The following is a 25,132-nucleotide window of genomic DNA, read 5'->3' on the forward strand; positions in this document are numbered from 1 at the left end:
TGCCCAGCCTAAAAAAAAAAAAAAAAAAAATCAATAGTGGGAGAGGCTGACGAACAGAAAACACTGAATCGTTATCAACAGCGGGAGAATCTTATACAGAAGAAAAAAATGTCTTTGCGTCATTGTGCTGTCTGAATATGACGAAGAATAATAACAGCAAATATTCATCATCATCATTGTTGTCAGATTCTGAAGGAAACTTCAGGGACAATGATGATAACAGTGATACTGACAATGATAAAAATATCGAGGGATAACACAAAGAAGCAATGTCTTTAATGACGAGAGAGATAGAACAAGGAAGCAATGGTTTATTTCATCAAACCTTTGCCTTAAAAAGAAAGAAAGAGAAATGGGGGGAGGACAAAGAGAAAAACAGTAAGTGCGCTCGCGAGAGAAAAATATACAATACAGTTTTTTTACTGATTCAGGCTTTTGGCCCAGTTTCGTGGTGGTACAACATAAAAACAACAACAAAATAATAATAAAGCACGTGTTTAGTTCAGAGCTAGACTTTCACTCACACACACACACACAGACGAAAGAATATAGAGAAAAATATGTTTAGGCAGTTACTATAGATACTCTATTTTTTAAAGTGCTGGAATTGGACCGCCGAGCACAATGATAGAAGAAAAAGCAGGTAGGCATACCATCTCGGTGGCATGCTACTACTACTGGAATACTGTGAAATCCCAAATCAATAAAATTCTGTAACAATTATTTGTCTTTGCTTCCCTACACCCCCGACCCCATTGTTTCCAGCGCCCTGAGAATGTTTCATCTCAGACCCGCCCTCCTCCAGCTGCGGGTTAACCAGCTGGCGCATCGCGGAGCCCTGGCATTCCACCCCCTATTCCTCCCACAACCATCTCTAATCTTCTGCTTTCAGTGATTACTCCCCTCAACCACTCACCTGACAGCACAGCAACCTTTTTGTACTTGGCAGAGCCTCCCAAGTGTGACACAGTTCGATGGAGCTGCAAGGAGTTGCGGTTTCCCAAGTTCCTGGATGTTTCGATGCCGGGCTGGCGGTTACAGCTTCAGGTAACCACCGCCAAACCTCCAACGATGTTGTCTCGTATAACTGGTTGGCAAGCACTTAATGATTGTCTTGCGTAACCAGCTGGCCAGTTCCTTGTGATTATCTTGTATAATCAATTGGCCAGATCCTTATGATTGTCTTGTGTCATCAGTTGACCACTTCCCTATGATTTCTCGTGTCACCAGCTGACCAGTTCCGAATGTCTCGTAACCAGCTGGCCAGCACCTTGACGATTGTCTTGAATGACTCTCAGTCTCCTTAAGATGGTCTTGTATAGTCACTTGCCTGATTTTGGTTTAAGTAAACAGTTGACGTACCTGAGGATCCAGGGTAAATGTCAGAGGTCAGAAGAAGTCAGCAGCTGTGAGCTGTGACGTATTTGGCGATGAATACGTTGACACCCTCAGTGTGACGGTTGGTGCGACAACGCTAGACTTCTTTCTTAACCCCTTTCTCTTTCTTCTCCAGTTCATCGAACAACTCATCGACTAGTTTATCGTATTGGTCACGACTGTAAACATGTGGCTGTGAACAATGTCACATGCATCTACCTATACCAGTGTTCCATATTCGAAGTCCAAGTCCGGCAATATAATAAAAGAGGAATCGTACGTCACACGGCGATGTCCGGTAGATTGTCACGTGCATTGCGTGGCCCCGCGGCGGAGGATGTGAACGCTGGCAGCCAAGCTCACACCCCTTTAAGACCGCAGCCTCCACCCGACGTGCGCTGGGCAGTCCAAGAGTCGTCTGCACGCACAAGCGCAAACAAAAACACTGAACTACTCGCGTGAGACAAACGAGAAGTGAGCGAGATAGAGCGTGGCGAGGCTCCGTGTTACAAGCCTTCGATCGGGGGACGCCTTCGACCAATCGGAAACCAGGAACAAGACGAGACGAGCCAATAATCGAAGCGGCGCGTGCGCGTCCCTCGCAGACACGTAAGTGTTGCGTCACAACAGGTGACTATTTATGAGCCGAGACCAGGAAGTGCAGTTTCTGGTCACTGTAGCCCCAGCCGTATGCGCGCGCACGTGCAAGAGCGAGGCTGGCCCTGCACGCACGCGCAGGTATTGATTGATGGGCGCACGAGACGCTCGGCATCCTCATCACCGGAGCCTTGGATCCCTCCGACGTCCACTGTAACCCACAGAAAGATTCCTGCTGCTATTTGTGGGTGGCGAGCTGCGGTACTCGACACTCAGTCCTGGGTAGACCAACACTTGTGTGTGTAGAGAGATTGCCAGGTGTCAGGAAAATGGCGAAGGAGAAGCTGTTTGTAAACAAGAATTTTATTTTGAAAGATGTTGATAATCTGCCACTGACCCATCGTATACATTCCGCTGTCGAGGGCCTTCAGATCACATCAGGTACGGGAGGGTTTAGGCAGGTGTCATAGAGATTAAAACTGATAGGATTAGGTTGTTTTCTAAATGAGGTCACGTCACATTTATTTATTTCTAAAAATTAGGTCATGTTTAATTATTTTTGCAAAAATGAGACCACCTTAGTATTTTTTTTTCAAGGTTGATGTCAAAGAGGAAAAGAACCTTCCCTCATCCTCCCCCACTCCTTCACGGATGCGCAAACACGCTACATTCGTACACGTGTAAATTAACACGCCTTCTGCTTGCACACACACGAACACACATACGTGCGCGCGCACAAGTAAACATCGGGAAGCGAATAGCTAAATGGTGAGAACATTGGCGTTCAAATCCAGACGCGTTGGTTCGATTCCTGTTTAGCGCAAGCGACTTCCCTCAGTTGACCTAGGTGTCGGGGCTGGGCACGTGACTTTATCGGAGTTTGGAGAAGGTAAGGGAGGGAGAGAGAGAGATGGGCTCCACCTTCCATCACGAAAAAGCTTGTTCCGAAAAAAGTGAATCCTCTAACTCCTCACTCCCCAAACAGCCGAAAACATGGTTAGAGGACAACCGTCACTTTTTTTTTTTAGGCTCTTTATACACATGCACATGCACAAACGAATACAAGACACGAAAGGGAAAATGGTGATCAGAGTGGGTGAGTTAATGAGCGAGTGAAAGATTGAAGAAAAGATGAAAAAAAAAGCCTCAATCACCTCCTTCCAACCGTGGAAATCTGTAAATAATCTCTGCCTGTGCAACACACGTTTGACAAAACAAAGAGAGTAAGAAAAAGCTAATATCTACATAAAAGACTATTTTTCTATTTTTTTTTTTTTTAAACAAGCAACCAGAAACCCAGCGGAGACACGCGCTGTAGTCTGACAAAACCGTTTCTGTTGAACCTGATGTCTCAGTCTCCCGTAACTAAGCCCATAACACACAGTCTCAGTCTCTGTGGATTCTTCTTACCGATGGTGACAGTATTTTAATGTTCCGATGGTCTGTAAGCAACTATTCGGTTTCAGAATTGTTGATAGAGAAGACGATTTGGAAAAATAAAAATTTTGTTGAGGAATATTTCAAGGACGACAAGAGACTATTTTTGTCACCTGTAAGTACTTCCTGAATATCATCGCCGAGGTCGTCGAGACAAAATTGCAGAGATTAAATTTGGTATTCTTGGGTTTCTTTCTTTCTTTTTTATTTCTATTTTTTTCTTCGTTTGCGTCCTTCTTTGAAGAATATGAGGGATTTTGGTTATCAACAGATTTTTCTTACATAATTTTTTTTAGGGATTGAGCTGTAGAGTCCGGATTGTGCGAAAGGCAAGGAACTGTAGAGGGATGGATGGTGGCTGAGCTTGACATTCATACGTGATTGTAGGGATTGTGTGTGGTCAGCCAGCCAGCCAGCCAGTCAGTCAGTCAGAAGCAGAGATAGAAAGAGAATGCCATTCTCTAACATCATCCAGCCAGGCAGCCAGCCAGCCAGCCAGTCACTCAGTCAGTCAGTCAGTCAGTCAGTCAGAAAGTCAGAAGCAGAGATAGAAAGAGAATGCTATTCTCTAACATCATCCAGCCAGGCAGCCAGCCATCAAGACTATGTAAAACTTACTCATCTAAATCCATTTCTGCATTCAGTCATCGAGCTTTTGTCCACCTGGGGTCCTGAAGAATTCAAATTTCTGTCGCCCTGTAGCAGATGAGGAAAGTTACGGCAAAGGTACTTAAGAAATGAATTCCACTTTTTTTTTGGCAACATTTTTCTTCTCATTTTCGTCAACCTTTCAAAAGAGAGGCCCACAGATGAAACGAAGATTCTAGAAGATTATAAAACGGGCCGGTAAGACGATTTTACAGAGACAAATACAGAGCAGCAAATAGGAGAAAAACCCTCCTGAATAATTTTTAAAGATAATTTTTGAGCTTTTGGCTTTGATGACACGTTTCCAAGAGCTCTTAAAGTTTGTGCAATGGCGGCTCGTGAAAAACGAAAGGGTTAATTTAAAAATGAGCATAAAAGAAGACGAGCAGGTGAAGAAACGTAGAATAGATTGTTTGGAGCTCATTGTTAAGCCGTTTGTATCAGAATCAAAGGGGTTAATTAAAGGAGAGCTGATTAGTCGCTTGAACGACTCATCTCATTGCCCGCGTTACGCGCTCCCACTGCCGTTTCATGGCGGCCAAGATCAAAGGTACATGCAGCTGAAAAGGTTGTTGGATCGTATTAAGCTGGGAAAGAACCGAACAAGTGAAAATGTGGGTGGATGAGAGAGAGAGGTTGACAAATGAGAGAGAGAAAAGGAAAGAAGGGAGGGGAATGAGCAGCTTACAGACGAAGAGACGACAAATGAAAACAGAAGTGAGGATGATGGACGTGAAATAAAATGTGGAAGAGTTTGTGAAAGAAATCACCTCATTATTAGTAGTGTTGGTATTGACTGAAACCTCGCTGAACTCATCTCAGTACCGAGCTTGTGACCTGCCAGCCTGTCTTTGACACTTCATCTGCTAGTGCCAGAGAACTAACTTCAGCAACAACTAATGTCAGGTGACATGCAGCTGTGACAATCAAGCGACAGTCACAAGTCAGCTGTAGCTATGTGACAATCCAGCTAAAATGACAGTCTAGGAGTGAATGTAGCTCACGACTGTTTAGCTGAAGTGAAAGCCCACCTGTAACAGTTACCTGAGACAGTAAATGTCACTAACTGTGGGTGACAGGTCAGCTAACCTCTAGCTAAAGTCACATCTAGTTAGTGACATTGTCACAGATATTCCATCTTTGCGTGTCACAACCTTTATTTAATCACGTGGATGGGAATCGGAGAAGGTGGGTGGATGACGAGTGCTTAGCGTGGGTGTGACTCTCCGTGTCGGCAGCTTGTTCTTTGATGTAGCGGTTGAGTGAGCGGCTCCACTCACCTACAGAGTCAGGATTAAGGCTGAGAAAGAAAGAATTATTTCTGCTGCAGTCTTTGACCGGGAGGGTGAGCTTGACAGTTTTTACTCGGTTGTGAAGTCGTGACCAGGCATGTTAAAAAATGTGTAAATTATTCGTGTGAAAAAATGTTAAGGTGAGTCTGTATCAGTTTGTTTCTGAATCGTTTTAATTGTTTAAGGTTTTGGACTGAATGTAATTGTAATATTAAATTAGTACTATAGTGATTTAAATATTAGTGATTGTTGGATTCAAAGGAATGTATTTTTCTGTCCATTTATTTTCTTTTATCTGTGTTTTTCGAATGCTGGTGCGCCCGATCAAGCTGAACTTCAAGATGGGCGGCAACCGGAAAAAGTCTGTTGTCGGCATTCTGTCATGTTGGAGCTTGGCACCTGACAGCGGAGACTTCAAAGACAGCTTTCTGCAGAAGTGACTGTAACAATAGACTTTTATCGTAAAATGAACTTAATGTTTTCATGTGTCTAAATATATGTTTGTGAATGAGGTTTATCATTTATTTGCCGAATAATTTTCTCATTTTATTTGTTTCTTAAATTTAGGTTTTTTTGTGATCTCTCTCTCTCTCTCTTTTCCAAAAGTAGTTCCAGAGCTTCATTTGCTGTCAATGTCAGTAATATTAATGGTCTAGATGTGACACTCTAGCTTTAGGTGAAAATCGACAAGATAATCATGTGATCTGTCATTCGAAAACAAATCATTACAGACTTTTCTTTCCTCTTTTGAAGTTTTGTCTTGTTTTTTTTTCCTGGTCGATTGAGTTGTAAAGATAATGCCAAGTGAAACAGAGAAGAACTGATTTGACATCTCCACAGGTGCATAGATCCTCATTAAAATTCACTTCTGATGTTTTCTTAGGCTCTGGTCTTGTGCGTTCGCCTGTTTCTCCAAAACCCAGTTTTTCACCTGAGTTCTGTCTTCTCGCCTTTCTCGACATCAGCATAATGCAACACTTACTAAGCTCGAGTGACAAGATTCTAACTTTGGAATGAAGTTTTAAATAAAAATTATAAAAAGAGGCATTTGACGAGCACACAGCTCCCGACGGTTGCATAATCTAAGGGAGTGAAATCATCCAAAAAAAAGCAGGAAACAATGAGGTTGCGTCCCCTTAACATAGTATTTATGTGTAAGGCTGGAGAGAGACACTGAAAGAGAAGGATGACGATAAGAAAAATTAAAAAAAAGGAAGAGGAGAAAAATAAAATCTGTTGTTCAAAATGTCAGAAGCTCCTTCCTACTGCCTGTAAATAGAGTGGCTTGAGTGTGAGACACAAAAGTGACCCCCTCTCCAAAAAAAAAAACAAAAAAACGACAACAACCAAACAAACAAAAATGATAATAATCATTCCCGTCATGAACAGCATTACAATGGAATACATTTAAGAAATATTCTTGTTTTACTGGACTATACACATACAACAGGTAAGTGGATTACCTGCAAACTTTTCTGTACCGTCTGTCACTGAAAACTACGACAGTAAGTGCGACAGTCACTGGAGCAACAGTCAAGAGCTGGCGGCAGGACAGTGGAGACCGCGAGCCGCGAGTTCGAGTCCCTAGATGTCACACCTAGAAAAGCTAGCCGTGAAATGCCACCTGGGGTAGACTAGTTTATTCCCATGATATGTCACCAGTTGGTAACATCACAGAACCGTCCAAGCGTTTCGATGTCGCCAGGTACTCACTGTACACGTGTTGTGGAGAATCGTGCTGAACATTTTAATATAACTCCTCCAAACAACCGTTAAGTCTCTCTTGACAGCGTGGGCAAGGCAAAGGTCAAAGACGAACGTAAATCTGTCTTTCTCTTACTTTTTCTCTCCACCTTACCTCCCAGTCCAAGAGTGGGAGGGAGCAAGGAGAGTCCCGACCTGTCCGACTGACACAGGAATCAGGATGAAAGTTGATTATAATTCAGCCCCGGCCGACTTGAGTGTAAAAAGATTCATATTCATAGAAAAAAAAGAGGGCAATGGCCTGACTGGTCATGTCATCTGAACATGAGACAATGGCAAGGCCACAGACAAGTTAATAGAGAAACTATCGTTAAGAGACAAGAATTCAGATAACAACAAAGATGTTCATCGAGCAGAACCCGACTTTAAGTCTGTTGGTTACAAAGTAAAGACTATTAGGTTCCATCGTCTTTCATGACATGTTCCTGGACTAGCAGATCATTCATATTGTGTGGTCGTCCGATCAGGGATGACTAACGAAATATGTATGTTCAGTCAGTTGGTTTGTTCACTCGCTGGCTGAACACAGCACGTGACTGACAATAGAGAGTACAGAACACCTGGCTCTCAATCAAGAAGGTTTTATTCATGTCACACCTCTCCTCCACTCACATGGCCGGCTGTCTGTTTAAGTCTGAGTTGATTACATGCTGGCAGGTATTCATCTACTATTCTGTCTCATGGGGCTCACTGCTGGGTACGTGTATGTCCAGTATGTCACCATCTGCGACAATTCTTTCCATTGTCTCGTGATGTAAAATTCTGGAAAACTTAATCACACATATTATGCCCAAGTCGTAATATTATGCCCAAGGGACTAAACTGACCTTCCACAATAAGTAATAATAATAATGATACGACATCTCGTATTTCCTCGGCAAATCACGTTTTATCATTGAACCTGCTTGGCTGTCTGAACCTCAGACTTTCCACTCTCACCCAAAAACAAAAAGCAAAACATCGGTTGCTGAACTACCGGCAATGACTTCTTGACGCGAGTGCCAGCTACTGAACCCTTGGTAGCAAGTTTATAAGGTGCTCAAACCTCGCAAACACCCGGGGTCCACACATGTGACATCTGCCTCGCCTCCACTGATGACCTTAGGTCGGGTCACGCGCGAGGCGGTGCAGGAGCGACCGTTGGCTGATCCTGAGATATGAGGGGCCGGCCACGTAGGGCCACGTAGTCGGCAGACGTAGAGTGACTTGACTAAGATTAGCTACAATAATAAAGATGGAGCTCCAATCACACCTGCGCTAACGTAGCTGTAGTGTAGCGGCGTCACCTCTGACCTTTTGACAGGTATACGAGCTTCGCGGAGCGCTGGGAGAAGGAGACTGTGTTCACGCTGAGTGATTTGTGTAATTCTCTAACAGCCGTGAATCACTTCAGTTTGTTTGCTTCTGCTCCGTAAGTATACACACATGCAAACACTTCGGGATAAGAAGCTGTAAATTACTTTGCATGGACCTCCAGTTTCGCTGAAGACTGGGATAGACAGAAAATCCTTGTCCTTCACTCACTCGAGATATGAACAAATGAGGTGGTTGGTCATTTTGTGACTGAGGCGAAAGACTCGCTCCCTCCTTATTCATTTAGTGATAATTATGTTTCTATGTCATCAATTTTAAGATAAAAGCAATTAAATCTTCTCCCCAGTGAGTGCTTTCGCCCTGACCAATTGGCCTCGTGGTAGAATGTTTATAAGTAAAATCAACTTGAACTACTAAACAATATAGAGATACTGACTAACTAAATAATAAATAACAATAAAATATGATAAATACATCATAAATTTCAGCTGCAAAGTACATGGCGTTACAGTAAGTGTTAATTAACATTCAAGCCATTAAACTCTTTGCATCTATCGTCCGTTACCTGGGAACGAGGGTTCGGTCACATGACATCCCTTGGAAACGGTGCGTAACGGTGACGACCCCGCGGGAGCAACTGAAGTGACGTACACAGAGATGCCAGGCACGAGCTGGGTATGTGGTTCATCTCTTTACACCTCACCTATGATCTACATAGACAGCTCATTGCCTGACATTTGACCTCCACAGCGCGAGACTGATGACTTGTGGACACTTGGCGCCTCCACGCGCAAGATTTATCGCGAAGGTGATTTTGATGAGCGCCTGGCGACGAGAATAATCATCTCCAATGTGTCGTCGAGCATCTAACATTGTCACATCGTCACCATCTCGCGAGACAGCGAGAGATGAAGAACTCTGCTCGCCACGGAGACTACAGGGGTCAAATCGCGAGGTCAGGCGCTGAACTTTATTTCATTACCGGAACCTCCAGTCACCCACCTTATACAATATATTAGTAGAAGCAAAAATAAATAAATAACTAAAATAATAATAAATCGCTATATAATCCGAACAGGCACAGACACAAGAGTGTGTGCTGGAGGGAGAACAGAGTCCGAGAAAAGACCGCGGACTGGCTGATAGACGGGTACAGGTACCCGCCCTCTGGTCTCTCAGACACGAGTAACCGTCAGGTGCAAGAGGACATCTAAGTATTTATTAAAGTGGCTCTATCTTCCTCAAACATATCCCCCATGGTTAAAACACACACCCCTCCTATGGTCACGTGACGCATTATGAAAAAAGAGAAAGTTTTTGCTGGTGAGGAGTTACAGGCGCGTGAAAACTTTTATGTTCCTTATGTAAGACATACAAATCTCGTGTTTTATCTACCCTTAGGGGAAAAAAGTTTCTTTTCTTGAGTTATTTTTCGCGCGTGAAGGTCTGTAATCAGAGCATTACCTGGATGGTAACCAGGACACTCCGGTTTGTACATCTGTTATCAATGCTACCTCATTCCTTTTGCTTTTGTGGTGGCTTTAGAAGGTATTAAAACATTTCCCACAGTTCTTCATCATCTCTCTCACTCACCCTCACTCTCTCACTCTCTCACATGTTTGTCCCCGAGAAACCATGAAGTGAATCTCACTCTAAAGGAAGTGTGACAGTCCTCAGACATCAGTGACTGTGTTGCAGCACCACCCCACCCTGGACTACTAAATGCCTGCACCTACACCCACAGACTTGCATGCAGTCTCAGTTAGCTTGGCACCAAGTTTTCCAAGACTGTCAACATGGTCATAACAATTCCGGATGGCATGCACGAAGGAGTAAAGTTAGGGTTGGGGAAGGAATGAGAGAATTTCTGTGACAGACGACATGTTAGGTACCAGAGTACATCGGTAGTCTATCTTAGTACAGTGAATCTGTCTATTCAATGATTAACTGTAATGTAATCACACATATTTCATCGCATAATCGCACAAATCCCTACTTTTGGTCACGTGACACTTTGTCAAAGCAGAATCCGTCATTTCGTTGGTAAAAATAGTTCCTAAAAGACAGAAAGTTTTTGTTAGGAGTTTCAGGCGAATTAAAACTTATCTGCTCCTCTACTACGAGGGATAAATCTTGTCTTTTCTCTTTCCCTTTACAAAGAAGGTTTTTCTGTTATTTCTGTGTAAAAAGTGTCAACGTCTGTAAAGCAGAGCACATCATGGATGGTAACTAGCACACTCGGCCTCTGTCCATCTGTTTTGTCGGTAATTACCGCCATCCATTCCCTTCCAGCTTTTGACTTCACTGCAGCTTTAGAAGTTGTGTTTTTAACCAACATTTCCCCAGTTTAGCTTTTCCTTTTCGGGATTCCTGCACTGAAACTAAATATGTCATCCAAAGAAAGTGTGACATTGATAATAAGGAAAAGATCAAAAGAAACTGTCTGCACGTGCGCGTGTTTGCGCATGACTATCTGAGCGTGTGTGCGAGTGTGTGTGTGTCCGTGTGCCTGTGTGTGTGTGTGTGCGCACGTATACTTAATACCTGAGGATCAGATTATGTAATTTATATCGAGATTTAGAAAAGCCAAGATTTTACAGAAGAAGAGAGAAAGAAAGAGTGTGGTGAGCCGGTCCAACACAAGGTCGTTGTTGCAGTTCTTGCTGGTGGTTGATGAATGGCGCCGGTGACACGCTGACATGCCCCGCGCTGCTTTGATGTCTTCCGCCGGCTAACGACTGGCTTACGCACAATGGGGGAAAGGGTCGGGTAAAAGTGTAACACAGATACCTGACAGGTGTGTGTGGGGGTCTGCTTACCCCTCCCCGCATCCTCCTGTGACCCACTCCGTCCCTCACTCCATCCTCCATCCCTACACATCCCCGCTCCCTCCTGCTTTCACTTCCAGCATTCTAGTGAGCTTGGGCTTTACCTGGAGCCTCAGCTTTTCCTCCACTTTGATCTGTAACTCACCTGTTCATCGTTACTAAAACCTGTGCTGATATTTATAGTTTTATTTGTGAATACTTTTTATATCTTATCCGTGGTTTTTCTTATTAACATCGTCATGTTGCTGCTGTTTATTTTCACTTTTTTAATTTAGCTTGAAGTATGGTTACTAAATTACTTTATCTCTAGTATTTTTAGCTTTTTGTTACTACTAAGAAATTATCATAGCTGTTGGTACTGATACAAGTGTCTATGTTGTAACTTGCTATAAATACTTTGTTAAAATAGCGTGTAGCTGATGTTTGTTTGTTTGGTTTCCTTTTTTTTCTTGTTTTTGGGGTTTTTTTTTTTGTTGTTTTTTTTTACTCTTGTTGCAATGTAACTGCTTATTTATGACACTTTTTTTGCAATGTATCTGTTATTATTACTGATGGTGATCATGACTTTTCTCAACCTCTCTCCACAGAGTCAAGCGACCGACCAGAGGTCAACTCTGCGGCGGCCTGTGACGTGTGCGTACGTAGTAACGAATATAATATGCTTTGAGTGTACAAATATTGCTTTTATAACTTAATTGTGTACATGACACAACAGTTTAATAGAAACAAGAATGTTTGCATTTACGGCTATAATTTTATCAACAATGAGCGGATCAGTCATTGCGCAAGAGCAAAGGTGAAGGGTCAGTCGCGTGAGCACCTGGACTTTGAGTTGTCAGTCCGTTAGCACATCTGAACACTTGGTATCTGAACATAATGAGTCCTCGTATCCTCATGGAATCTCACAGTTCCACAAGGTCTGTGAGGGTCATGACTGAAATCCCTCCCAAGGTATCGACACTGTGACCTCCGTACAGAGGCAGTGTGTCAAAGGTCAAAGGCTAGAGGCCAACAGGTTCTACCATCAGGGGAACTAGTCAGTCGCCTCGGGGGCAGTCACGGAGTAGGACACAAAAATGTCCTGCTGTCTGTTTGTTTATTTTATTTTTAAGCGATAAATAATGTCAGGACTGTCGGGACTGCACCACGTGAGTTTCTCAGTTTATGTATTACAGGTAAACCCCATTATCCGAGCACACAGGTAAACCCCATTATCCGAGCATACAGGTAAACCCCATTATCCGAGCATACAGGTAAACCCCATTATCCGAGCACACAGGTAAACACCATTATCCGAATACACAGGTAAACCCCATTATCCCAGCACACAGGTAAACCCCATTATCCATTATCCATTATCACACATTTACAGTGACCAGCTAAGCAGCAGGGAAGTGGAGGATAGGAAGCGAGGTGGCAGAGAAGCTGGGGAGATATGGAGGAGCCAGTGGATGGGAAAGCGGATGGTCGGACCCCCAGGATGGATGGGACCACATGCCAGCTTTACTTTTCTCTCTTCTTTCCTAAGTCGATCCACGTATGTATAAGAAAGAGTGCAGCTTAGTTCAAGGAAAACAACCCTGACTATATTTTATTACACATTTCTGTTTGGCCATGACAACTTTTTATACTCCATAGACTTTTTTCTCTTACGAATTTCAAACCAGAGGGAGCTTAGCTAATATCATGATCACATTCTCAGTTAATCAGAGGATTAAAGCCTTTAAGAAACAAATATCAAAGTAGAGTAAGTTGAAGTTAAATAACATATCTATTTTTCTTGTCAAATTTCAGATTAATTTATTGAATTCACTGTCACGAACCTGTTCTGTTGCTAGGGCTGTGTACAACCTCTAGTCTTTGTCATGTGACAGTCACGCTTGGTGAGGTCTGCAGCTAGGCAACGGCAACAAAACCTGAGTGGATAAACTGGTGTGGAAGGAAGGAAGGATGCACATTCAGTCAGGTTCAAATGTTCATTTGTCACCCAAAAATCATTTTTTTACAGATCGACTGGCATTGCCTGTGGATTCGTCGAATGACTGCTAAATTGTTTGACTGCGTGTGACTGAGAATGTAAACCTGAGACAGGCCACGACAGTCATGAATAGTCATATGTAAACATATGTTTATTGTTTACATTCTGAGTTCAGCCTAAATGCATAAATTTAACAATATTTTTGTTGATAAAGGGTCGAATGGAGAAAACAAGGCGAAAAGAAAGTAGGAGAAAAGGAAAGTAAGATAAAACAACAAGTTTGTGACAGTCGAGAGAGAGAAAATAGAAGACAGTGGAAAACGAAATTACAGAAACAAGAAATAAAACCCGGAAAAGGTTCTGTGAAAGGAGAAAACGGCATGTGAATGTGAAAAGTAGTGAATACAGCAACAGGAGAAAAAGACATGTGAATGTGACAGGCGGTGAAAACTAAAGATAGAAGAAAATGGCATGTGAGCGTGAAATATGGTGAATGTAAGATGGTAAAAATATAACGGACAGGGAAAATTGAAAAGTCGGGGCGGGGTAGCCCTATAAACAGTTGCCACATGCAGAGAAAGAAATGAAGGACGGATAGAAGACGGGAAACCAAGTAAAGACGAATAGGGGAAAAAAATGAAAGAAAGAAGAAACGTAGGAAAACTAGAGAGAACTGTTTGGGAGGAGGGATAGACTAATGGATAGTAGGAAGTTAAAAAAGAACTGAAAGTAAGAGTGAAAAGAGGGAAAAGACAGAAGCAGGCAACGACGGAAATTGACCTTTTACCTTTTATGTCAGCATCACACCTGTAAACAGGTGACACATACAAAGATGGCAACAACATGCCTGAGGCGAGATCTGAACCCAGGACACCCAACCCTGTACCGGTGACAGGCGCGAACCGTGACTGACCGTGGAGTAGAAAAGGAATAAAACGAAAGCGTGAAAAAAGGAAGAGATGTGGCAAGTGAAAGTAACAGAATTAATTGTTCTTATCGCCTACACACTTCTTATCCACCCGTTGATTATTCCAGACTAATGTACACGGGTGGCAATCTTGAGGAGACGCAACATGTCAGCAACAATGACTTGAATTTCGCCTTAGATGGAAACCGTTGTGCAACAGATTTTATAGCCGTTGACAAATTGTATTTTCATTTCATCAGTTTCCATGAAATGGTGTGAGGTGAAACACGATGCGAGTCTCTGTCAGATGAGACTGAGAACCACCCTCCTGCCCCATACAGAAGGAGGATCAACTCCCAGTTCCGCGAAGCCGAGGGTGAGAGTTGACGCAAACCGTCTGCTCGTGCAGGAAGTGGAGAGAGAGAGCACATAAGACTGTTGCTAAGCAACCAGTATACCGTACAGGCGCATTGAGAATAAAATTAAAATAAAACATCTCATGATAAATGGCGAGTCGTTATCGTAATGACTTTTCCTTTTGTATTAATTGTTACGGGTTGTGTGTCAGAAATTCATTTTACTGATTTGCTGAGTTTGGAGCGAGAGTGAAGTGGTGCATTGGTCTGTGATGGGGTGTGACAGGGAATGGGTGGATGAATGGATGGATTGAATCTGTCGTTGTTGTTTGCAGATTGGCTATGAGTTACTCTCCACAATCGGAGTGATACGTAATACGTAATGATGCATAAACTGATGTTACAGTCTGTCTGGCCGGTCTGATGACACTGAATGACATCGTCGACGAAACGATGTACACCTGCACTGGCCTTTATATCGTAAATATTTTATATCTCTGCAGTGGCCTTGATGAGACATTTTCTAGAGGCAATGATGGAGAATAATGTTTGAGTCTGAAATAATAAGAACCCATCCCCGATGTTTTCTTTCACTGTCATCATCAGTTTTCTTCAACTCTCCTCCATTTTCAGCAAAGTAGCCATTTGGTGAGCGTGGAAAGTATCTGTGTACTCAGAAATAAGTGTGAAAGGTGTTTTCAAAAGATGTTTATTCTTTGCGAAATGTCTAAAAGCAAGCAGGTGTTCATGTGGACTATTTTAGAAACAACTATAAAATAGAATTGTTAAGAAATGTAAATGTGCATATAGTTTATGATGTAACACCCTTATTTCACGAGGGTCCGGTGTAGACAAGTGATAAACCTTCTAACAATACAGGCAAAATTCCATAAACTTAAAGCTAGATGTAGTATGAAAGAGTAAATCTTTCTATTTTGTAAACGACCTCTATAGATATTATTAATAATATTAATGTCTGTGCGTGTGCGCTCTCGCAGTACAAGACAGTGGAAAGTGATAATAACAGCAACGACCACTCTATGGTGATGTTGATACTGATGATGTGTGTGTACTGTGTTCACTACATATGTAGGTATAGCTACAGTATGTCTGTGTATATTTACTTCTGTTCTATACTGTGTACTGTGCTTCACTACATATGTAGGTATAGCTACAGTATGTCTGTGTATATTTACTTCTGTTCTATATTTCTGTGAATATTTCTCAGTCTGTCCGTGTTTCCGCGAGTCACTACACGTACGTGAATTCAATAATTCCGGCATTTTGAAATTATTATTTTTGTGTGTGTCTATATATATATAGTACCTAGTTAAACATTATGTCAGCGGATATTTATGTGACTATAAATGAAGATATATACCTACAATATTATTAAATAAATGTTATTCAATATTTCTGTTCTAATTTATCATTCTGTCCAAGCGTATCCATTTATCGATGTGTCTATGCCTGTTTATTTATCAATTTTGAAAGTGTTTACTTAAAATGTATACAAACGCATGCACGCACACAGCTTACTTAAAAAGGTTCACAAGCTTTTTCTGTGAGCGCACTCACTCGCGGACACAAACACACGTGCAGACGCATGTACGCTCGCGCATACAGATAAACATGAGGGAGGTGGTAACGGCGGTAAAATGTTTCGGATGTTCCCATGGCCCCCATTGCCTCCATTGCCCAAGTATTCACCACACTCCTACCCCACCTACCCCAGTCTCCACACTTCCCCACCTCACACCAGTCCTCCTGTCGTTAAAACTCTGCCTCTGGCGACGACAGCGGCGATAAACAATGAATTCCCAGTTTGATAGTCGGAAACGATCTGTCAAACACCACATCCATCTCCCGCTTTAATGCCGTGTGATTCTTGAAATGTTTTGTGCACTTTAGGCGGCGATAACATTTTTCTCACTAAATTTAAAGTATCAGGTGCAATAGGAGATGCAGAAGTCGATGCTCGTGACGGCGATACACGTAACACTACACGGAAGCTACAACGGGTCTCACAGACATGCTTGTTATTTATGGAATGAAAGTATTTCTTGGTGACAGAGACAGACATGCAGCCAGCCAGCCAGACACATCACTCTAGTCTTCACATCTTCATCTTCGCTTCCACCCTTGCGCACACACACACAAAGAGAAAGGAGTACGAGAGAGAGGCCATACCTATATTCTGCCAGCCGTGACGGGGGTGACCTAGTCTCAGAATACCAGGAGGAACTCAGAAGATTTCAGCATCAGCAGCAGACACAGCATCAGCCGCCACGCGCCACCAGACTTGCTTATCGATCGCCTGACCTCCTGACCCCGGGCGTGCGCACTCAGCCGTAACACGTGAACTCCTGCAGTTCCAGAACGCGTGACGGTTCAGGTGTGGGCGTCTGACACAGATCCGACCATCAAGGTCCCTCCAATGTCCCTCCCACGCGAGTCCTTTTGTTCAAAGTTTGTCCTTTGGTCACTCGTGCTTGTGCAGCATGTAATGTGTGGGACCGTGGCTGTGTGAACACGACAGACCTCACCGTGCAACTCCTCCACACCGTGGCCGTCCACTCTTTGACTCGGGCCGACAGTCACACGCACACCTCTTCTCCTCCCTCCTAATGTTATGTCCCCTTGTCTTTAGCTTCGCCGAAAAAAAAAAAAACAGACCACGCTAGCTTGCCCCCCTTTCGTGCTGCTAGGCAGAGGGAAATAGCGGGTTGGGGGGGTTGGGGGCGGGTGGAGTGGATGGGTAGGGGTTGGTGCACGGAACGTGAACTCCACCTTCGCCTTTAAGGTGTACGTCGCCACGTGAGATCACGTCTTATCTCGCAGGAGGCCGGGGGACAGCGAGACTGGGGATAGGGTGTGGAGGTAGGAGTTGGGAGGAGTAGGGGCTAGGACCGTGACAAGAGTAGCCGTAAACACGGGTGAGCACTCAAGCTTGACGCAGAGAACCACGCTGCATCCGATCCACCTGCATCCTTGTGCCGTTAGATGACGCACAGCAAGTGCAGCATCCGATTAAAGTTTGAACCTATCTCTCATTGGTGGTGGGGGCTATGTCTGTCAGCTGGACAGTCCTTTCGGTGTATCTGACTGTCAACTTTGTGTGTGCGAAAAAAAAACCAAACAATCAAAACAAAACAAAACAAAACAAAAAAACAAACAAACAAACAAAAAAAACCAAAAAAAAAAAAACAAAAACAAGAAAGCTTGCAAATGCGATTAGGCCACGATCACACACACACACAGACCGTCAAGACCCGCTCTCGTCTCCCTCTCATCCTTCAAGGTGTAGCGCACTTCCGCCTGTCCTGCTCTCACCTGACTGGCTACGGTCCTCTCCACCGTCCACCAACCAGAGTCAGCGGCAGAAAGTGGATCACGTCTGCTCGCTGAATGAAAGATATGAGCTTGGCCTTCTTGTGAGAAGACAGATGGGAGCAGCAACAGCTTTAGTGCATTAACGTAAGCGTCCAGGACCGCAAGGGCGCGGCCAGATGCCGCTCGTCTCTCGGCGAAGTCTCGCGCTGACAGGTGTTGACACCAGCCTCCGGCGATGCTTGAATGACTTCAAGCCACGACTGTCAGATGAACATTAAACTAACATATGAACCATCAGAAAGTTCCAGAATGTTGCAAGAGTTTTAAGGTCAACAAGAGTTCAAATCTTTATTTTTTGTTTAAACCGAGGGGTGAGCGCAATGCAGGAGACCGTCTTCAATCCGATGTCAAGATACAAGTCTGTCAACATCAACGTAAAGGTTAAAGAAGGTTCAGTCAGAGGACTTGCCGAAGGAAAAGCACAACCATCATCTTCACAGAAGGCAGTAAAAACGACATGGACGATGAACTTGGACAGTATTCTGTTACAACGACCACGGCCAACGAGAGCGCTGGGATTTGAATTTAATCTGTGGACCGTGACATGGAGTTAATTTCTCTTTGACCTTTAATGAGATATCGTCAGACGTATTGCAAAGATAACTACAGTTCGTTAGCACAAATAAACGAAGAAATGTGTAGAAAGAACTTCACTGCAAGCAACACTGTGAACAAAATGTCGCTTGTCCCTAAAATTCAGTCGCGACAAAAGCCTGTTTGAAATCCGGCAGGCCCAAACCAAATGTCGAAAGTTTGGGTTATTCAAAAAAGAAAAAGACTTGATGCTTTCTAAAGAAAAAGAAAAAAAAACTTCACCACAATATAGTTGCCATTACGTGCGCACGAAACTCTATGAAGTCATTAACATTCAAGAACACACGCCGGACTTTATTTTCTAGAGACAGAACAACGTGAAGACAGATCGTTAGAGGGGCATTAACGGCTGAAATACAGCCACCTAGACATCTTACAGGTGGACATCTGTAGGAGCGCGCTTGGGAAACATGTTACTTACCTGATAAGGGATAAGTTTGAAAGGAGATAATGTTCAAAGGGAAACGTGTGTATCTGTCTGTGTGTGTGTGAGCTCGTTCACTTCTGCATACGTGTAGAGTGAATGTACTTGGCTATTTATATATGTATATGTGTATGTATATGTGTACATGGGAATTTATGTATGCATGAGTGTTTTGTGAGGGTGTGTGTGTGCACGTGACTCAGTGTGTGTGAGAGCGAGTAAGACAGAGGAATAGAGGAAGACACAGAGAACGAGAGAAGAAGAGGAAGAACAAAAGAGTCTTGGTTTACCCAAACACGGCTTATAGTCCAGTTGGTCGAGACTAAGCCTGCGGTTGCCAAGACATCAAAGAGACTGGTCAGGCGTGGCTAGTGTGGCTGCTGGTGTGCACGCCTGCAGGTGGCGATCTGTGGGGATGGAGAGATCGATAAGTAGACGCATAAAGCAGGCGGCAGGCGCCTCTCAGACAGTCTCATGCCTGCCTCCCCGAGCTGTCTGGCACCGTGTCACCATTCCACCTGACCTACCCTCCCGCCTCCTTCACACCTCTCCCCGCAAGCCACTCATTACAAACTTTCGGCTCTGGACCATCTGGAAGTGAATGCAGCAAGATGTGGTCCTAGAGACACGATGGCTTGTGGGAGAATTTCAGTTTATTGTTTGTTTGTTTGTTTGTGTGTTTGTTTATTTGTTGTTAGTATTTACAGCTGACGTCAGTGAACATGCTAGAAGATGGTGAAGTGTCAGAAAATAGAGACAGAAAAAATAATCGATGTCCTGGAATAAAGACAGAGCAGGAAGAAGTCTGCAAGAAGAAAGCAAGAATAGAAAGAATGGCATGTAAGACAGGGGGAGCCATTGCGACCCACGGACGTTGTGTGTGTTTTTCTGTGTGTGTAAAAGCAAAGAGAGGTTTGTATTTATCACTGAGACTATTTCTGTTATGGAGGACGAAGAATGAAGATGGCGGGCGTCTTTAATGAACTCGATCGAGTCTATAAGCTACGCCAGGTAGGTGGCTGCAAGTTATCACCGCACGTGCATCTGGACTCACCTGGATGCACACGCACGATTTGTCCTCCTTGTGCCTGCACGTGCCGTGACGAGAGCACGTGACCGGGGGACGCTGGCATTGTCCGGGGGAGCACGCGCATGACGTGCACGTCGCCAAGTCGCTCAGTCATATGCTAATGAGGACCTGCACGTGCACACCTTGCACGTCTTTCTCTGCCTGCCCACGTACAACGGCTTCGTCATCTTGCAGATCATCGCCCTACCCCGGGTGGTGGGTATCATTGACATCGCCGATATCGTTAGCTGATATCGCGCGCTGATCTCCCGACTGAAGCAGCTTGCTGATCCTTTGTCAGCACGAGCGCCGCCTCTCACGGACATCAACACCGTCTCGCTTCACTGCACGCCGACAAAAGGTTTAGTCTTCATACCTGGCCACTGATCACCAAGTTCTCTGTATCACTTTCACATCACAACAGACTGAGGTTGTGGTCCAGACGGTTGTAGTCTCAGTGAGACATGAATCATTTTTTGTTTGTTTGTTTGTTTGTTGTTTTTTTTTTGTTTGTTTGTTTTTTTTTTTTTTTTTTTTTGTCACGAGCTATTTGCCACCACCCATTGTTCTTGCTGGTGTGTGGCCACAAGTTGGTCACCAGTCTAATTATTTATTCCAAAGACATCATGCAGCAGGTCAGCAGGTCACTGGGGTGCCATACGCTGTGTTACAGATGAATGCATCGGTAAACAAATCTCTACAAGGTGTTCTCATCTCCACAAAGACATCTCACGCAACAGACAGGTGTTATTGACATTTCTTCTTATCGTGATTATCATATTATCCCGGAAATCGGCTGGAGTCATTTGATAAATTAATGAGGAAACTTTGGGATCCTTAGAATATTCTAGTGTATTTTGTCAGTAAAAAAAACTCTCTTGGTTGGGGAATTGTCTCCCTGTCTTAGTGGGACAAATATTACTGGTGTAACATGAAAATATTACTGGTGTAACATGAATAAATCCTCTCCCCGCCATTCACACCACCCTTGTCACAAACCAACTCTCAAGCACACTCAGTACTAATTAAAGTCTATTAACGTCTGCTCAGCCACTCACTCAGTCAGCTAACGGTGTTTGTCATCGCTCACCTCAATTCATCCATTAAAAAAAAAAAAAAAAATCGTGCGTGACGTCACCGGCCCGGATTGCCTGTCGTGTCCCTGTCCACCCCACCCACCCACCCCGCACGTCTCGACCTCCACTCACCCACACGTCCACGTCAACCACATCTTAGTCACCTCACGTCCACACAGGTCCTGTGGCTGTGACGTCACACTGGTGACAAAAATCACTGGTCCGTTACCTGCCTGGCGATGTCGGGAAGACAATTCCCGGATCTTCGGCAAATAATAATATCACCGACTAGAAACGACAGAAGAGGGGTGTGTGTGTGTGGGAAGACACGTGGGGGTGTCACCCATAAACCTATTCATAAACTTTCATGATTTGAGCCTTGTCGATGTCGGTGCGTGACCATGAGACAGAGGTCAAGGACGTCTACCCTGACGTCACCTGCCGTCACGAAGGTGCACACGTGGGTTCGGTGCGTGCGATCTTGGTGGAGATGAAAGGATAACTCATCGTCGTCTCGATCGTCTTGTCGTTCACGTTGTTTACCCTTCGTTCTTCGGATTCCAGATGTTTGTAGACGTCACCTCCGACCGGCATCAAGTCAGGACTCGCTGGACTTGGACACACTGGTCACTTGTGTTGACCGCCACTGAGGTAGTCTGGGACCTCAGATCACATGGTTACGATTGTACCCTGGGTCAAGCTCGCTAAAACCAATCTTTACATTCAAACACACACACACCCCAAACCCCTCGCCACCCAAACTGAACAGTAACTGTGAACGCTACACTCTCTCCTCCTTTCATTTACTAGTTCTCTTTATGTTCTTATCTTCAGTAAAGCTACAATATAATTGTAAACAATTGTTTTTCCCAACGACATTCTGGACAACGAATGTTGGATGGTCTCAGATTCCCCATTGCCAGCATCTTTAGATACATAGTATCATTCAACGAGAAAAGCAACCGCAGCTAACTGTAAATTAATCAGGCCTTATTTTTTTTTTTTAGTTCCCACTTTCACATATAGTTTTTTGTTTTTTTAGTATTTATTTATTATTTACTTAGTTTATATTTAGTGATTATTTAGGACACAGCATCGCCACCCCACAGCAATAAAATGTTTCAATTTATTTTTGCTCACGTGACATTACAAAACTCACCTCCCTCTGCTTGATCTCACTTTCTGGAGGTGAGTGTTTGTGAAGTTTGTGCACTCACTGACTTTGTAAGGAGGGATATCAAGTTGCTGATGTTGTCGACTAAGGGTCGGAGTGAGAAAGCACACAGGCTTAGCCTGGACATCGTAAGTCTGCATTGCAAGACAGACCCTGCAGCACACCAGCGCCTCCACGCCTCGTGCTCACGTGATACGTCACCCAAAGCCATCCATAAATCTCGGAATTGTTAACGGACAACCAGTTTTAAGACCAGCAGACTTAAGTTCTTCCCAGTTCACATTGTAGGTTTGTGTATAATGCAAAGTGAAGTGAGCGAGAAGTCTGGAAACGAGAACATTCGTTTACTTAAGATACACATAAATAAGAAAAGTAAGGAGCAAAAAAAGTTTCGTGAGTTTGAAAAAGTAGAGCATTGCAATTAGTGGGAAAAAATAGACAATTTCTATAGTTTAGAATAAATCTTCATTTCCTGTATTTTAGAACAAAGGAATTTCTGTTGAGGAAAAAGCTTTCAAAGGACGCGTACGTGTGATTCTGATGTTAATTAACATCTTGAAAAATGCGATGCTCGTAAAATGTTTAAAAACAGATTTTCATGAAATATTAAACTTTTATTGAAAAATAAATCAGGTTTGTTTCCTGTTTTCTTGCCATGTTCGTATTTCAGGTGGTTTCTCGACGTTTTCCTTTCTTGTCAGTTGTTTTCTCTCAGATGGCATTGGCAGGTAGGTTTTTGTTGCTGTTGTTTCTGTTGGTGTTGTCATCGTTGTCAGAGTCTGTACAGCAGTGTGACATGTAGCCACACTCTTGCTGGTACTACATTTAATTTAAATTGTATCAGGATCCCCAACAGACATGCTGGCCGGATGGCCGGCCATCAGAGACCTATACTAGTGTCCAGGATCAGGACTTTGCTGGACGTGCAAAGTCGATTCATGATGGACTGAACTTGGATCCATGATGGATGAGATATGCGCGTGAGGTAGGCGAAGGAATGATGGGTAATACAAGATAATAATACGCTGGCACAAGACTGGTTCACTGTGTCTAAAAACAAAACATACACGGAAAGGCATTGGACAAGATCCTGGGTTGGGTAAGACAGTCATTAAAAAACTGGTTACTGGTTTTATCATGGCGGACACACACACACAGAGCTTTGGATGGGGAAGAGGACAACAAAGTTCAAAGTTTAACAACTGATGTCGAAATAAAACTGTAACATCCAGCAACTGCTGCAGTCGTCTGCTGATGTGCCGTTGTCGGTGTGTTACTGAGGGCGTGGCGAGACCAAGGTGCAATGCTGCCCTCGACACGCGCTACTCCGAGCGTAACGAACCCCAGCAAGGGACAAAAAAGGGGAGGACAACTCGAGGATCTGTGCTGAAGGATGGCTGACACGCTTGGCAGACATACACAACATTCGCTTTTCTCCCGCCGGCACTCGAATTATTCCACTGCCATGACATTCATCACCTGACTGAGCCTGAGAATGTTGGTGACAAGCTGTATTAAGGGTGTGCTGTTCACTGTTCACAGGACAGGGTCTCTACCCACATTTGTAACTCACACAACTGCTCACGGCAAAGTATTGTAAATAATAATAATAATAATAATAATAATAATAATAATGCAAACTTTGTAAAGCGCACACTCACACTCCTAAGCAGCAAGCTCTTAGAACAAGAACGAGACATGGGCAGCATAGGAGGACAGGAAAACAAACAAATTAATAACATATGAACAATCAAAGAATAAGCAACAATATTAATTATGAATGTAAACAAGTACAGAAAACGTAAAGAGGGACCAAATAACAAGGAATGAGAAAGATATATATATAAATTGCACGTAGTTTATGTGTTTTATTGTCTTAGACTGTTTAAGTATCTTTAATTTTATTTACTTTTTTTTTTTTTTTACATTCTTATTTCCTGTGCGTCTGAACCCTTCCCGTTTCATCTCTGCCGTTTCTAAGTTCTAATACCTTGATCTCGTGCTGCTGTTATTATTATTTTTTTTTAAATTTACATTCTTTAATGGTTTCTGCTTTTTACGTATTCTTATGTGGAAAATTACTTTTATGGGGGATTTTCTTTTTTCTCTAAATTTATATATAGAATAGTTTCTAATTTCGTTAAATTTGCTGACATACATATATATATAGATAGAAAGAGAGAGCTGTTGCTTTTGCATTACACATTACGTGTGCTTATATAAATGAGTTTGTGTGTTCATTCATCTGTGTTTTATGTGTTTATGGGAATGTGTGTAATCATCTACGGAGGATTGCGGATATATATATAGTGTGTATGTATTTAAGGATGTATTACTCATGCAATCACAAGCGGTTTCTATATGTTGATTGCCGTAAAGTGCACATGTGTCTGTTTGTGTGTATGTGGGTGTATGTGTGGGTGTGTGTGTGTGCTCACTTCATGTTTCTAGCCGCACCTGTCGCCACAAACCGGAAGGTGTGGCTCCGAACTCAAACTAAAAGTATATTCATCAGGGTGCACTGCACTGCCCAGTCTGCCCGCACTCCATCAACAACAGACTCGTCCAGACAAACACATTACGGAGACCGACATTAACAGATTTGCTGTCCGAGGACAGGAACCTCGAGTTGTTTGAGAATTCCTCACCCAGGTCCGCACACCGAGACCTCCGAGCAAGAAAACAATCTCCAAGGTGACGCCCTCGCCGCCAGGCCCTGCAAGGTCACCTCCACACACTCGCACCCGAGCACATCCCCGGGTCCCTGTCATCGCTCAATCAGTGCACGAGCTATCCAGGTGACGAGGGAAGCCAGGTGAAGGTCTGAGGGAGTTGTCTGTCAGCAATCCCACATGGCCGTCACTCCAGGAGATTGCGTCGCCAGAGTCAGTCTCGTTATTTTTA

General features: G+C 43.5%; 1 protein-coding gene and 1 long non-coding RNA gene across 4 annotated transcripts in view; one reads left to right on the top strand and one right to left on the bottom strand.

The window, feature by feature from the left end:
- The window catches only part of LOC112559929, a 46,181-nt gene extending 28,114 nt beyond the window's left edge, over nt 1-18,067 (bottom strand). The window contains exon 1 of one of the 3 annotated variants that reach the window (XM_025231432.1): nt 16,689-18,067. The gene's annotated coding sequence lies outside the window, so the exon portion shown is untranslated. Of the gene's footprint in view, nt 1-916; nt 2,207-16,688 lie in introns of those variants that run through there. The other 2 variants (XM_025231429.1, XM_025231431.1) reach the window with 2 other exon arrangements.
- Nucleotides 10,192-15,484, top strand: LOC112559931. The gene is made up of 3 exons (XR_003098441.1): nt 10,192-12,794; nt 13,096-13,223; nt 13,450-15,484. It is a non-coding gene; the product is annotated as an uncharacterized LOC112559931 (long non-coding RNA).
- Nucleotides 18,068-25,132: the final 7,065 nt, after the last annotated feature.

This window comes from Pomacea canaliculata, linkage group LG3 (assembly GCF_003073045.1).
Source record: "Pomacea canaliculata isolate SZHN2017 linkage group LG3, ASM307304v1, whole genome shotgun sequence".
NCBI lineage: Eukaryota > Metazoa > Mollusca > Gastropoda > Architaenioglossa > Ampullariidae > Pomacea > Pomacea canaliculata.